This window comes from Pseudorca crassidens, chromosome 3 (assembly GCF_039906515.1).
Source record: "Pseudorca crassidens isolate mPseCra1 chromosome 3, mPseCra1.hap1, whole genome shotgun sequence".
NCBI classification, from domain to species: domain Eukaryota; kingdom Metazoa; phylum Chordata; class Mammalia; order Artiodactyla; family Delphinidae; genus Pseudorca; species Pseudorca crassidens.
Genome location: NC_090298.1, coordinates 2993009 through 3009297, shown reverse-complemented (window position 1 = coordinate 3009297; position 16289 = coordinate 2993009). Strand labels below are relative to the sequence as shown.

Sequence of the window (16289 nt, the reverse complement as noted above, 5' to 3'; positions counted from 1 at the left end):
CACACTGTCTTCAAGAACACAGACCCCATGAATCACCTTTTTTAAAGGGGGGGGGGGTGCGGTTTAAAGTTCCCATGCAGCCTACGTCATGAATAAGCTGCTACTGAAACATCCTGTGCTCTTGATAAAGTTCTAAGACCTTGGTGATTGTCTTTATCATGAGAATCATACACAAATCCCACACGTGAACTGTTTAGACTTCCATTTTTAATTATTCATGAAATGTGCAGAAACATGGTCCAATGCACATTTGAGCAAAATTTGCTAATGCCCATGAACAAATCATAATCACCTCACCAGGGGGTCAGGGTGCAAGCTCCCCTTGAATCTGTGCCTTATTAGAACCTGCTGCTGCCACACTGACAGCCAGCCCATGGTGACGGGTCCCCAGCTCCCAGACTTGGGGGCCTCGGCTGTGACGTCTCTACTCTCTCGACCCAAAGGGAGCTGCATTCAGCAGGTTTCTCAGATTCAAGGTTGATGTATCTGTGCTGAAGATACAGCCCAGCAGAAGGGCACGTTTCAGCTTTGGCACCTGGAGGAAACTTAGCTTCTGGTGTGACATCATACATGACGTGGCTTCCCTGTGGGTCCATCTGTGCAGAGGCAGGGGTAACCGCCAGGAGACTCCAACTCTTATGGGATGGAATGAAGTGAGCTTACTAACACTGATGGTCTGAAATTAAAAGGAAAAATATCAGGAAGCCAAGATGGACACAAATATGAACAGGTCACCCACACAAGAGGAAAATGTTCAAACTTATTAACTAGCAAAGAGATGTGAGTTACAATGGCACACATACAATTGCCTTTGGAAGATATTTATTAGCACTAATTATTGTCAGGCATTCTTCCAGACTCTGAGGATACAGAGATCTATGAGATAAGTGTCTGTCCTCCAGGGATCCTAATCCAGTGGAGAGGGATGGGCAAACAAACACACAAGACCCCAGGGAATGATGAGTGATGGAGATAAAGCAGAGTGGGGTGTCAGGAGAGGTGGTCTTGGGTAGCAGGCTGGAGTTTAGCAGGGACCAGACCAAAATCAGCTAAGGGAGTGTCTAGGCAGAGGGAGTACAGGTGGTCTTGGCAGGGTCTTCTGCAAATTCAAGGACAGGGGGAGGTGGTATTGTGGTAGCAGAGTGAGGTGGGGATGATAAGGTGGAGGGGAGTAACAGGTAATAAGGCCAGAGAGGAAGCGGGGCCAGGTCTCCACACTCAGGGAGATGGGAAGTCCCGTCAATGGGATTCCACATTGTAGTTGCAATATGGATATATTTTAAAGTAGAAATGACAGAATTTTTTCTTGAGTTACACATTGAGTGAAAAGAGAGAGAGAGAGAGAGAGAGAGAGAAAGGATCTAATTATGACTCTAAGATCTTAGTTAAAACAAATTGAAGAATGTAGTTATAACTTACCAGGATGGGGAAAACTATGGGAGAAGAATGTTTGGGGATAAAGATTGAGTTCCTTTTAAGACATGAAGATTGAGATGCTTCTTGAACATCTAAGTGGAAATATTGAGAATGTAGCTGGACTTACAGGACTGTAGTTCAGGAGAGAGGTCTGGATTGGAGGGATAATTTGTGAATCACCCGTGTATAGGTGGAATTTTTAAATGACAGTTGAGTGTTATCCTCTAATAGTGCAAGTAAAAGAAACACTCAGTGAGGTAGAAGAACTAGGAGTAACTTTTCAAGAGCCAGTGAAGGAGATTTTTTTTTTTTGAAAGAGCAGTTGATCACATGTCAACTATTATTAACAGCTCAGATAAGCCAAGATCAGAGAATTGCCCACTGGTTTATGTTCTGGACTGAATTGTGTCCCCCAAAAATTGATATGTTGAAGTCAAACCACTGGTATCTCAGAATATGACTGTATTTGGAGATAGGGAATTTAGAAAGGTAATTAAGGTAAAGTGAGGTCACACAGGTGGGGCCCTAATCCAATATGACTGGTGTCCTTATAAGAATAGGAGATTAGGACACAGACACAGGAAGAAGACAGCCATCTACATTCCAAGGGGAGAGGTCTCAGAAGAAACTAGTCCTGCTGATATCTTGGACTTCCAGCCTCCAGAACTGTGAGAAAATAAATTACTGTTGTTTAGGCCACCAAGTCTGTGGCACTTTTTCACAGCAATTCTGACAAAGGAATACTCACTTGTCATATGCAGTGACTCGGCACAATGTTTTCAGCAGACTTTATTGGTTAGCAGACCAATATTGATTCCTCCTTTCTCTACTGACCTGATCACATTTGGGTGACCATGTACCTGACTCTGAGGATGGTCCATGATGGTCATTTCCTCTTTGCCAGTGATTTAGTCCAGGGACCAAGTTCTGTTAAGAGATGTAAGAGGACATATGCTAAGGCTTCTGGTAAAGGGCCTCCTCCTCGACAATGGAGAGATGCATGAGTAGATGGTCCTGATGCTGCCCCCTCTTTGCTTCTTTCTCTGGGTTCTGACAGCCAAGGACTGAAACTAGAAATTAACAACTAAAAGTGCCTCCATCCCGACCCATTCAGAATCAAACAACCCACAACCAATTCACAAGTTAAAGAAATCACAGTGGAGTTATGACCATATACGTAAAAATATACATATTGTAAAAGGACAGCAAATCAAATTTAACAGAAAAAGGCAGAAAAAAAATCAACACTCTTTAGAGGAAGAGAATATAATTCAGAAGCCCTACAATAAATTATACACTAACTCCAGCACATGTTAAAATTATATATATATATATATATATATATATATAATCAAAAAGCAAGAAAAAATGGCAAAGAATCAAGAGATAAAATATTCAATAGAAGCAAATAGGAGATAAATCAAATATTGTCATTAGTGGGTAAAGACTTCAAAATAAGTATGACTAATATGGACAAATGGACAAACAACACTGAGCAAAATATAATCAATAAGCTTTCTAGAAATACAAACTGCAAAATATAATTTTTTAAAAAAGTATATTGACTTAATTTTAAAATTAAAGCAGAAGATAGAATTTATAAACTTGAAAATAATTCAGAATATAGTATTTGGGCTCAATTTTAAAGATAAGAAAGAATGGAAACAGCAGAACAGAGCATGAGAGAAATATGAGTGAAGATATGAATGAGAGAATGAAACAGAAGCAATATTGAAAAGTAATTACCCAGAACTTTCCAAATGATAAGACATCAACTCACAAACAGCTAATCTGCTTACAACTTAGCAAATTCAAAGCACAATGCAGAGATAACTGCAATTAATCATATCATTGTCTGATTGTTTAAAACCAAAGATAAAGGGGAATATTAAAAGCACTGGGGGTGGAGTGGGTATCCATTAACTTCAGGGGAAGAGGAGGGATGACCACCTGAAGCTCTGAAATTTTATCCTCAGTGAAAATATTGCTCCAACATTACAGGAAAATAAAGATCATTTTAGACAAAAGCTGAGAGTATTTGTTTCCATCAGATTTCACACTATTGAAACTATGAAAGGGCCTTGTTCAGGAGAAAAGACAAGGGTTCCAGAAAAAAGCAGAGAACTGGGGAAAAAGAAAGGTCATTGAAAAAGAAAAATGTATCAATAATTTTATAATATATTGTCTTTAAAACAAAAATAATAACAATGAGGGGCTTATAGCCTGTATAGAAATAAAACATATGACAATATGTGAGAGAAGAATTGGTGTAAAATCAAGTTAAATTGCTCTTAGAGGTTTCATTGTTTGGGATATAGAAAAGTGCCAACTTAAAGGAGTTAATGATAGGTAAGGATCCATTTTTAAAAATTTTTGAGATGACTACAAAGTGATAATAAACAAAATAAAAAAAATCTACTAGAACAGATAAAATGAAATAATATATTGAATTAATTAAAAAGAAGACATTTAGTGGTGTATATAAAAGTAATATGTAATTAACAAGTAGCATTTATATTTGGATGGTTTGGCATGTGAAATTCTATCAACCTAGTTCACCCAGATTAATATGTTAAAAGAGAAAAAATAAAACATGTTATCTCATTAGAGAGAGAAAAATATATAAAATTCAACATTCATTCAAGAAAAATTCTTAGAGAACTAGGAAGACATCTTTATTGCAATAAAGCTATCCACTAAAGACTGCATACTCCTTAGCAATGGGAGATTAGAAGCATTTTTATTAAATCAGGAAGAAATCAAGGTTACCTCTCATCACTCTCTTCTATTTAACATTTTTTTTTTACAATCGACAATTCAAAGACATTATATATTTAAAAAAGAAATATGATGAATAGGCATTGGTAAGGATGAGACACTATTTTCCTTGTTTCTAGAAGACATGATTATCTATACTGAAAATTCCAGAAAATCAACTAACTCTTGCTCACTATAAACTATTCATCAGGATTTCAGGATAGAAAACAATATAATACCAATAACAAGAAAAACAGCTGTATTCACTTCCTCCAAACTCACCATACACACAAAAGTAAAGATACAACTTGTACAACAGCAACAAAAATTCTAAGAATAAATCTATGAAAATAGGACTAGGAAATTTATGGGAGAAATTATAAAAAAAAATATTGAAGTCTTTTAAATATAACCACTTAGAAGTACCCTCACCTCAGGTGTGTGAGTTCTGTATGAAGAAAGTTGAAAGCTTTATTGGCAGGAAACATCATGACAAATGAGGAGGGTTCTTTGCTGTTTCTGATTTGGGGAGGGAGGGACTGGGTGGGACGTGTCCTCACACTGCCTGCACCATGCATCAGCTCTGCCTCTGTTCATTGTGAAACCCAGGCAAGTTGCCCAACCCCTTCTGCCTCAACTTTCTCTTCTAGAAAATGCTGACAACAGCACTGATGCGATCAAAGTACAAGGATACATAAAGCACAGTTGCTTTGTTTCTCACCACACAGAAGAGCCCCAGAAATGCGAGCTGCCCTCTCCCACACTTGCCCAGACATAAGGTTGTCCCCAGCCCAGGTTTTCACCAAGACACAAAATGTTCTAAACTTCAGCTGGAACATAACAACAAAAGTTGACAACAAAATGTTTAAAAATGAGGATGCAACTCGTCATACTAAGTGAAGTGAGTCAGAAAGAGAAAGACAAATACCACGTGATATCTCTTATATGTGGAATCTAAAATATCACACAAATGAACTTATCTATGGAAGAGAAACAGACTCAAAGACATAGAGAACAGACTTGTGGTTGCCAAGGGAGAGGGAGAAGGGATGGATTGGAAGTTTGGGGTTAACAGAGGAAAACTATTATATAGAGAATTGATCAACAACAAGGACCTACTCCATAGCACAGGGAACTATATTCAATATCCTATGATAAACCATAAGGGAAAATAATTGTTTTAAAAGAATGTAAAAAACAAATGAGAATGACGAAGGGGGTCTAGTCACTCTCAATATGAGATGACGTTGTCCACTGACCAGTACTCGTCCCCAAGCTGATGGTCAGGAGAACAGAACAGGCTCCTTGAAGCTGACCCTACTCTGGTTCAGTACTTGTTCTGTGGCCATAAATGCAACTAACAGAATAAGGAGGGACACATTATTCAGAAAATAAATTCCCAAAATAAGTATTTGAAAAAAATGACAGAAACTCAAATTATATCCTTTGAAAAATATTCTTCAAGTGGATTAAGAAATTACTGTACAGAATAAACTATTTTATCTTTATCTGATCTGAGGAATGAGACACTTCAAGCACATTTAGCAATGGAAAATCTCCACTGCAATGGAAGGTTATGATATTAAAAATATCCTAAATGGAGAAAAAAAATATTTTTACAAATCCATTTTTTTTCAAGTGAATTTGTAATCCATGTGTCAGATTATTATTCTTAAAGCATAATTTCTACCAAAAAAATCAATGGAAAAAAAAAAGACATGTATGAAAATATAAGGTTAGAAACAAAAATACTCCAAGTTAGGAAATGATTTTCCAACATTATTGTATCCAGATAAATTGCAAGTTAAAGCTTTGCCTGGTCTGCCGGATTTCAGCAGGCAATGCTGAGTCCTGTCCATGACGCCCCGGGACACCTCTGTCTGAGTTTCAACAGGATTTTCAATCTGGCACACATTTTCCATACAGCAGTTTGACGATGTATAGTAAGAGCTTTTGCACGTCCACAATTTCAGCAATTCCACTCGAGGAATCTCTCCTAAGAAAAGACTCAGGGATGCAGTCAGCAGTCTCAGCTGAGATCATGGTCCCAGCCTTGTTTGTAGGAGTGAAAAATGCACCTATGCAAATGTCCGGGACAGAGAAATGTAAACATGGGAGGGTGTATTAGGGAAATGTAGGTACCCATAACAGCTGCAATTTTCATGTGCTAGAGAGACATCTATGCATTACAAATATTAAGAAGAAGTGCTTCAAACATGAATCATGATTACTTCTGAGAAAGATTCTTCCATTTTACAAGATAATATAATAATTTTATAATTGAATAAACATCATTACAGTAGCTTAAATTAACTTTAAAAATACACATTGTAGGCTTCCCTGGTGGCCCAGTGGTTGAGAGTCTGCCTGCCGATACAGGGGACACGGGTTCGTGCCCCAGTCCGGGAAGATACCACATGCCGCGGAGCAGCTAGGCCCGTGAGCCATGGCCGCTGAGCCTGCGCTTCGGAGGCTGTGCTCCACAATGGGAGAGGCCACAACAGTGAGAGGCCCACATACTGCAAAATAAATAAATAAATAAAAATACACATTGTGACCATTTAAAACCGTACCTGTGGGGAGGGAAGGAGAGAGACAGGCACCCAGTAGATGAAATTGAACAAGTATGGTCCCCCCAGGAAGTCGTCCTAGTAAGGGCACCCCTCCACCCAGGAAGCCCCAGAAGGCACATGTCCAGTGGTCTCCCAGAACAGCCCCACCTCCTCCCTGAGCCTCTTCTTAAGGTCTCCACCATAAACTCAGGAGAAAGACAGGACTGCAGTCTTCCTTTGTCGCGTCTTCAGAGGCTGCACCTTTGGGGCAGGGAACATCAGTTAAAGATCAGGGGCTTAGCAAGAGGCTGGGGGTTGCCCTGCAGTTGGATGACCTTGCCTGCTGCACCAAAGCCCCATGTCTATCTTTATTGATTAGCTTCTATTAATAATCCTATAGGATTGACAGGCATGTTGCAGGGCTGGCTGAGAGACTGTGGCCAGAGGGGTTAGGGAAACAGTCAGCATCCCTGACTGAGGCCCTGAGTCACTAATAAAGAGCCTGTGGTGTGTTTTGTAACTTGGGGGCCTGGGCCACGGCTCACTTCAGCTGGGTAATTATCGAACTGACCCTTGTAATATTCAAATAACTATCACTTCCTTTCTAAGATCTGACCTTTGCCTGGCTCTCCTTGGAGTAGTTTCCCAACCCTGGGGATGTCTTGTTGTGGAGTCTGTGTCTCAGGAGCCCCCTGCACACCAGAGGCAGGAAGGATGAGGCTGTGAATTAGAGAGTCGAATCAGGCTCCAGTCCTCTGCCTTCAGGTGAGGAGGACCTGCAGCCACCATGGTCCTGGGAGCGTGTGAAAGCTCCATGAGACAGCAAAGTAAAGAAATAGGCAGTGCCTAAATCAAAGCACTGCACTCAGCTAACCTAAGGGAATTGTCCGATATTCTGCAATGCAATGAAATGTGACTTTGGTAAATCTCTCTGTTTGAAACAACAATACACAAATGAAGCAGTAAAAATTCCAGGGACATCCTGAGGTGGTCACATAGACGTATGGAAACAGAAAGGCATAGTAAACACATTTGCTCTGTAGAGATGCAAAGGGAGGGATAGAGTTGGGAAACATCCTTAAATGAAGGGATTTGAGGCCTCAAAGTAAGTGAGAGGGATGAATAGCTGTCTGTTTATGCCTCAAATAATAAAGCATTAAAAATGTTGATTTGCCTTTTTATCTCAATTTTGTTGTTGTTCTTTTACTCTTTGCTCGTAATAACTATTTCACAATGAGCTACTGTCAAGACAGAAAACTCACAAGGTCAAGATCTGAGCAGGTTATCTGGGTTCTAAAACTGCATAAAGGTAACCTGGGAACTTGTTAAAATGCAGGTTCTGAGGCCCTGGACCAGACTTACTAACTCAGAATCTAGATGCGGGATGTGAGAATCAGGATTTTTATCACGGTTCCTGGATGAGAAATACTGATGAGAACACAAGGGGCCCAGCCCCAGGAGAGCATGAGCTTGGAGGTTCCCCATAACACTGACTGGCCAGGGAGCTGCCCCCTTGTATCCCTCAGCACATCTTCCATGCCTAGCCAATTAGTACTGAAGCAGAATGACGCACCAGGACAAAATGTGGGTCCCGGGTCCCGTTTGCACAGTTTGCCTGTGTAGGAAGAAATGGCATCCAATGTTCCATTGTCACCTGAGAAACCACTGGAAGTCACAGAATCATCCTGTGAATAGCATGCAAAGGCCTTGGGTCCCACAGGCAAACAGACCCAGCAAGGTGAACCAACCCTGTTGTCTTGCCCTCATGGGCTCTGGGTTATAGATGCCTGGCGGTATCCTTGGCAACCAAATCAAACTTCTCCTGCACTGTACACTTTCCTGTTGAGAACTTGGAGCTTGAGCCAGGTTCCTCTCCCCTCCCCAAGAGGACTCTGAGGGATTGAGGAACTAAGTTTCCAAATGTCCTGATCATTAAGATACTTGAACATTTCCTGCGGACAGATAGGGAATCCCTGAGCTGGCCTGAAACCCTAGACCCAGGGGCCATGTAGAGTTGCACGGTGTTTATGGGACAAAGGGCAGATTATGTTTCAATTGGACACTAAAGTCTCAATAAAACTCACAAGAAAGCTAAATCATCATCACAAACAAAATGAAAGTAGCCTGGTTTCATATTGTAGCTACACGGATATGTCATCATTAAAAAACAATCAATAAGCTTCTGCCATTTTTGATGCACTCCTTGCTGTAGAGATACTTAGATGTGCTTCAGTACTCGTTCCTGCTGACCAGTTTGTTTAGACTTTAAGTTGCAGCCCCATGTGAAATCCTCCAGATGCTTGTGTTTGTCTGTCGGTTGGAGGTGGGTTGCCTCCAAAGGCCTCTGACCTCTTCTGCAGTCGGACCTCAACTCTATTTTGTAGCTTTTTCCTCAGCTGCACCCCTTACCAACCCTCTGGTTCAGCCACATTGAATGAGGCCACCAGCAGTTGGTGTATTGGCATGGCAGGCTCTAACCCTGCCTGGAAAGCACGCATCCCAATCTGTGTCCCTAAAAACACTCCAAGGCTCAGCTCAAATGCCACCACGTTTAAAAAGCCTTACTCCTTCCTGGCTCCCAAGGAAGCGTGTCCTTTCTCTGAATGTCCACCACTCTCAGGACAAGAGGAAGTTGGTGTGGTGAGGAGGGACTCTGGAGCCAGGCAGCTTGACTCTCAGCCCCGTTCTGCCACTTCCTGCCTGGTGTGATCCTGGACACACCACCTCACCTCAGCTCCCCCCACGTGAAACGGAGAGCATCATAATGCCACCTCACAACGTTATAAAGCGTATATAAAACATATATATAGCTCTTAGAACCAACGGTTTGTTACTGTTAGGAGGCTCTTCTCTTGTCTTCCTCCTGCACACGTGCCCACACTCCCATAACTCTCCAGAGGTCTAAAGTTTCAAGAAGCCTCTTACCCACATGTCACCTTGATACCTAGTGTGATGCCTTGAATATGGTAGTAAGTGAATATGTAGAAATATGCATTATTTCTATGAGAATACAATCTTTCTACAAGAAGTAACCTGGTCTAAATTTAGACAGATAATATCTGAATGAACTTGACCGCCACAACAATGACCTAGATTGTTCCTAGCACCTCATACCCCACCAAACAAAAACCTATTTGTTTACAATATTTTGCTCTCTGCACATTAGTCAGGATTTTTTTTTTTTTTTTTTTTTTTTTTTGGCGGTATGCAGGCCTCTCACTGTTATGGCCTCTCCCGTTGCGGAGCACAGGCTCCGGACGCGCAGGCTCAGCGGCCATGGCTCAGGGGCCTAGCTGCTCCGCGGCACGTGGGATCTTCCCGGACCGGGGCACGAACCCGTGTCCCCTGCATCGGCAGGCAGACTCTCAACCACTGCGCCACCAGGGAAGCCCCAGTCAGGAATTTTTGAGCCCAGAGTGAGCACAAAAATGTGCATGGTGAAATGTCTAGGTATAGAATTGAGCTCAGTTTATCCTTCTAAGCACTGCATTTGTTTCCATAATTTAGGTAAATGCTATGGTTAATAGTTAACTAGGATGACTTCAACAAGGATCACAAAATTTACCTACCTTTACAATACAAACTGTACTGATTTTTTTCTATTTACTACTCCTATTTTAAAACAAAGCACGGTCTATTTGGGCTTTGCCTCTCAATTTTTCTTGATCTTCACTAGGTGATAAATGCACCTTAGTAACAACATAAAAAAAAAAAAAACTATTCTATTCAGGGAGATGCAGGATGCTCTGTAGATGGGTGGATTGCATTTCTTTTGCATTTTCAGAAATAAACCCAGAAAATCTTAATTGCTATGAAAATCTAGTCAGCATTTATTTAAAAAATATAGCATAATAAAAAATGTTAATCCGAAAATAAACAAGTATATAAAAGAACTGTAATAACCTTTTCCACTAAAGAGATAATTACATTTTTTATTTTCACAATCTAATTTTGATGTTTCTCTTAACGGTATGTGATTAAAAATATTTATATGTTCAGATGTCTGATGATAAGTTTCTGGATAATTTAAAAACAGATTGTTAGAGCTACTACTTTCCAATAGAAGGGTAAAAACACACAAACACTATCTGAGGACATACAAACAATGATCTATATTCTTACATTATTTCTAAAATATTTGACAAGATTAGAAATCATCATTATTTCTGATAGTACAGAATCTGTTTTAAATTTCATAATTATTATTTACCAAAAGCAATTCAGATTGGGTAAACACAATGAAAAAATACACAGTAATTAATTTTTCCAAGCAACCTCCTGGATAGAACCAGGGCAGGCAAAATGCCAGATAACAGAGAACCTTCAATAACCTACAGCACAAGTGTATTTGAAATACAAAAGCAGTTCACGCTCTCTATTCCAATGGCTGTCAGTGGTGCTGGCACCTGGGCCGTAAACACCCAGGGTCAGTTACTCTTACCCAGAATTAACTCGGATGGGAAACTAGCCGCCTGGCTAATTCCCTCTAATTGAATGTTGTTTAATCACATCGTTTCCCGGACCAGAATTCTTAAACTTACTATTTTTTTCTTTCTGTTCCTAACTTGTTTGCCCTCACTAATTAAAGAAATGTGCCGTGTTTGAAAACAAACAAAAAATAATTGGATATGCTGGTAGGAAAATTGCCCAAGAGATCATGTCAAAAACGTGTGGGTGATTCAGAACGAGCAGTTCCCCTCCTTTTTTGGTTTCAATAGCTATTTTAAGTTGCCGGCTGAATAGGCACAACTTGGCAGGGCAGCTAAGAATAGACGTCCACCCGTCCCTCTGAAATGCAGGGGAGGCTGGCTCGGAACCTCCCGATTCCTCTGGGCTTCTGCAGAGATTGATCTAAGGAGAGCGCTGTCACTTAAGACCCAACTTTCATTCCACGCTGTCTGCAGTTAGCAGCGGAGAAAGTTTAATTCTGAACTGTGAAAAGATTCAATAAGTCACCACAAATCACCCCGGCTGAAGCCCAAACTGAGTAATTTACACAGCACTTTGTGATCTTCAAACAGTTTGCAGTGGGCAATTATTCATGCCCGACATGGGGCCGCTGGGTCCAAGCTCCCTGTTTGTTCTAAGGCCGAGGAGAGGTGTTTGAAAACCGCAAGAGACGACCAGGGGCCCAGAGATCACGGCTAATGTGACACCCCCAGGCCTAATCTTCTTAGAGCACTGGGATAAAATAAGTATCCATTACAAAATCGCCCTTCATCCTGCCCCCTTCTGAGCCCGGCCACTCTGATAGTCAGCTCGGAGACAATTGTGCGATTCTAGACTTAATCAGGTATTAGGCGCTGAGGCAGGAGGAGAGGGGCTAATCTCCATATTTAGTCCATCTGTACTGGTGGACCTGACTTGCCTGGCCCCGATAGATCAAAAGGAATTGGCAAAAATCAGATTAAGGCTGGAGAAAGGGGGGAGTTTCGAGCCCTGTAACAGGCACATGTTTTCTCCCTGCCTTGGATGTGTGTCCATTTATTAAGACCATGCGGTTAATCCCACGGGCTTATAGCGCATTGTGCTTGCCTTTTCTTCTTCTGCCCCTTCTTTCAATCGGAAAAAAAAAAAGTCATTAAAGTGAAATATTGTATTAATTATCAAAATATGAGCCCTGCACATCGAGGGCTGGTGGAGTTGCCCGGTTTAGAGAAGTCCAGCAATTTGGGTGTGCAATACAGCCTGTGGGCTCGCTTGTCCGCCCGGGAAGGGGCAGAGGCCTGGCATTTTCTGGGGCCGAGACACACGGTGGAGCAGTGTGAAGTCAGCGGAAGAGAAGATGCTAATTATTAACACAGGCTGCCATGGAGCCGGGCTGGCGGTGGGGCAGGTGTAAGCGCAGCTCCGCGACATCTGATCTCCTGGCGTCACCACCTTGCTGCAGATCTCTGAGACGGAGCCCGGGAAACATATGGGATTCACCAATTAAACTGGCTCCTGTTTCTTCCTTTAAAACGTGCTGCCACGTTAGACACAGTCGGTTATTTTCTTCCCGGCTCCTCCGTGTGGTTTTGTCTGCAATACCATCTTGCCTCTGTGGTCCCCGCCGCTGCCTCTACCCACGGGTGCTTCCAACCCAGGTCGCGTGGACAGATGGATAAGGAGGGCGAAGGATTCACACTCTCGCCGCTGTTGGCCGTCACCTGCTGTTTGTAAACAGTGACATGTGGCCACCAGCCGTGTCCTTCAAGCGCCGATAAGTTAAACGTGCAGGCGGGCAACCTTGAGCTGGCCCCCATCTCATGATGGACACGGCGCACAGCTCAGCCTGTCCCAGGCGAGGATGGAGAGAACTTGCTGCGAGAAAGGAAACATGGTCAAAGGAGCGCGGGCTCCTCTCCTGGAAGGCTGACAAAGTCCCTTCTTTTTCAGGAAGCCCCACGCAGTGCCAGAAGACAGCCACATGGCCGCTGGATTTTGGCAGTCGAGTCACCTCATTAGAGTGGATTAAGTCGTGATGCTGAGAAGGATAAAAGGTGAACAGCAGAGCGAGAGGACCGCAGCCGCGGCAGCGCCGAGTGTCATCTGTGGCCGACGTGTCACCGACTCTCACCCATGTGGTTCACACTTTCAATTTCCTTCTGCAGGAACCGGGCGGTAATTGCAGAGGCTGGTGCTGGAGCCGCGCGTGGGGGGCCTCCCAGCCTTCGTCACCTCCTCTTGATGCTCAAATCCAGATATGTTCAAAGGCAAAGGTCCAGAGCCTGCGGATTCCCCCCGGGACCTGGGGAGGGGTGATGCCGTTCAAAAATGAACAAATAAGAAATGCACCACGCTTGCAGGATGGCAATTAAATTAGCCACCACTGTCTGAGCCTGGCTCAGTCTCCAGCGTTTGGCAGCGAGTCGCACTGGCGAATCCCCGCCTTTGATTCTGCCTCACAAGACTTAAAAACACAACACAAGGACAAACTCAGGTGTCCCCTGGCGTCCTGCCTCTGCCGCACTTGTGTTTCTGCGGGTGCGTCTTTATCAACTGGGGTCGCGTCTGCGTTCCTCCCAGACGCGGTGCCATGTTGCAGTTTCCCCGTCAAGCTGGCTGTGCTTTTCTTCTGCTCAAATTATAGGAAATAAAGAAAACCAACTCCAGATGTAAGTGATTTTATGAGCAAGGGGTTAAGGAGTTCAAGAGGATTTTAGATTGTTGGGAAGACAGAATTGCATGGGGCAAAGCCAATCTGTGGTCAGGAAGGAAGGAAAGGACAGGAACAAAGCAGATCAGATAAACACTTGGAATAAAAATAAGGAATTGTCGGACAGCTCTCCTGACTTGCCCATATTTCCCTATCTCCAGCTGTCAAGGGGATTTTTTTTTTTAAGTGGAGGGGGGCTGGGGAGGGGGCTTGCATTTCTTGGGAAGATTAGTGAGAAAAAACTCTAAGTGCTCTGAGCTGCACACACGAGGGCTGGTACGTAATTGTGACTTATCATCTTTTGGGGCTTCAGGACAGGCAGAGGGTCACCCTCAAGGCACCTGATCTCACGACGTTGCCTCTGAATCACCAAGTCTGGCCAATGCAGGAGAGACGCAGGGCAGAGCCCGCAAAGGCGGTATCGCTAGCATTGGGAGAATGTTCCTGAAAGGTGGAGTCTTTGCTCATCGACACACCCAGGCACTTTTGTAAAAAATAAATGAGATTTTGATGTGGATTGAAAAAGTGCACTGTATTGTTAATAATTTGACCTCCACAGCCTAAATAGAGAATTTCTACTTAGACCAGGCACCCTTTTTAATCCTCAGCACAGGTTAGCACAGAGAGCTGGTTTCCTTATATTGTGTGTGTGTGTGTGTGTAAGGCTGCCATCCATCCTACCCCTGTGACAGCGAGCCTTTCAGTGACGATTCCGGACTGCACAGCCTCCAACCTAAGGAAATGCTGCATGCATCCAGACCCTTGTGCCGGCCAGTCAGATGCTCGTCCAGGGCCTCACCGTCCTCTCTCTCTAAGCCAATTCCGAAGGCCCGGCCCAAGCCAGTGAACACAGTGTCCTGAGGTGGAGCCGGTCCCCAGGAGAGGGAGGCAACCCAGCATGCTCAGTCTAGGAAGGGACCTTGAGAATACACAACGGAACACGCGAATGGCGGGCTGGAGGCGCCTGGCTTGCTGGTGGAGCCACTGTAACAGAAGCACCATTCCAGCCCCGAGGTCCAGAGATGGGGGACAAGAAACCCTGTTGTGAAACCGTTTACCTCTCGCACCTTCTGATATGGGAGGCAGGGGCCCAGCCGTTGGAATCTCTTCTCTGAGTAACTGCCAGATGGCCTCCGGCAAGTGTAGACTCTTAGACATCAAACCAGCATCAGCTCAGAAGCAGAATGTCTTCCCTGTTTCCTGTGATGGAACCAAGTCCAGCTCTGGGCCTCACTTCCCGGTCTTATTTTCCCCTGTTTAATCAACTTCCTTGGCGATGGATAACCAAGGAGACAATGGAGATGGAGCCCACCAGATTCCAACACCACTTCTGTTCCATCATCTTGATTATTAGGCTTGTCTTGTACCTTAAACCCAAGGATTCTGCTAATGATACATCAGAGAGGACTGGAGGAGACAGGTCACCCTGAACTGTCCACGTTTTGGAGGCCAAGCCCTTGCCTTCCACGAGCAGGGACATTGAACTGGAGGACCTTTGCCTCAGCAAGTCCAAGTCCCCTAGTCTGTGATGGCTCAGCTCAGCCCCACTGCAGGACACGGGCGGCCAGGGGCCGGCACTGAGATGGTGATGGGTCCCTGGGAGGTGTTACTGGGTGATGTGGTGATGGGTCCCAGGGAGGTGACACTAGGTGACACAGTGATGGGTCCTGGGGAGGTGGCACTAGGTGACATGGTGATGGGTCCCAGGGAGGTGGCATCCTGCTGTAACAACACCTGTGCCTTGAGTTCTACAGGGAAACTACACCCTGTGCCTTAGTCTGACCTAACATTGGAGGACATATCTGGGTTCATACAAAGAAATCAAGTGCGAACATAGCCTTGGTCAACTATAGGCTTTATTTCTTAATAGGATCAATTAATAAGATTTAGTGATAATTCTCCAATAGATAAAAATGATATAATTAATACGTGTGAATACATGAATTCTCGTCTGTATAACCAAGGTAATGATATAAATCAAAGGATGCTGTAATGTAACAATGTGACATATACAGAAATGTGTGGAAAGACACGCACGTTAATACAATCGTGCTGTATATTTATTGAATAAGCTCATTATTCTTATTCGGGGGATCCAGGATACTTGAAGAGTTTTGTGTTTTCAGATCACCTTATTAGAAACAGATTAAGAAAATGATAGCAGTTATATCGGATGATTAAATACCACTGTCCTAAACTGTGCATTCTTTTGTGGCTGATCCCGGCCCGAGAGCTGTCCTCACCACCACTGTACTGCAGATCTCTGCTGTCCAATACCACAGGCCCACAGCCGTCCACGCAAATAAAGCAAAAGTGGACAGAATGGTTTTAGCATCTACTGTAGACCCGTTGCTGTTCTTTCAGAGCAAAGACAAGGCAGGCCAAGGTATTCCCACTTGAGACCAATCTGACTGCTGGAGCTGGTG

At 43.5% G+C, this 16289-nt stretch overlaps 1 long non-coding RNA gene across 1 annotated transcript; it reads right to left on the bottom strand.

Moving 5' to 3' along the window:
• Positions 1-243: 243 nt before the first annotated feature.
• On the bottom strand, positions 244-4695 carry LOC137220616 (uncharacterized). The gene is made up of 3 exons (XR_010941713.1): positions 4606-4695; positions 2165-2343; positions 244-676 (listed from the first exon to the last, which is right to left on the bottom strand). It is a non-coding gene; the product is annotated as an uncharacterized lncRNA (long non-coding RNA).
• Between the last annotated feature and the right edge of the window lie 11594 nt (positions 4696-16289).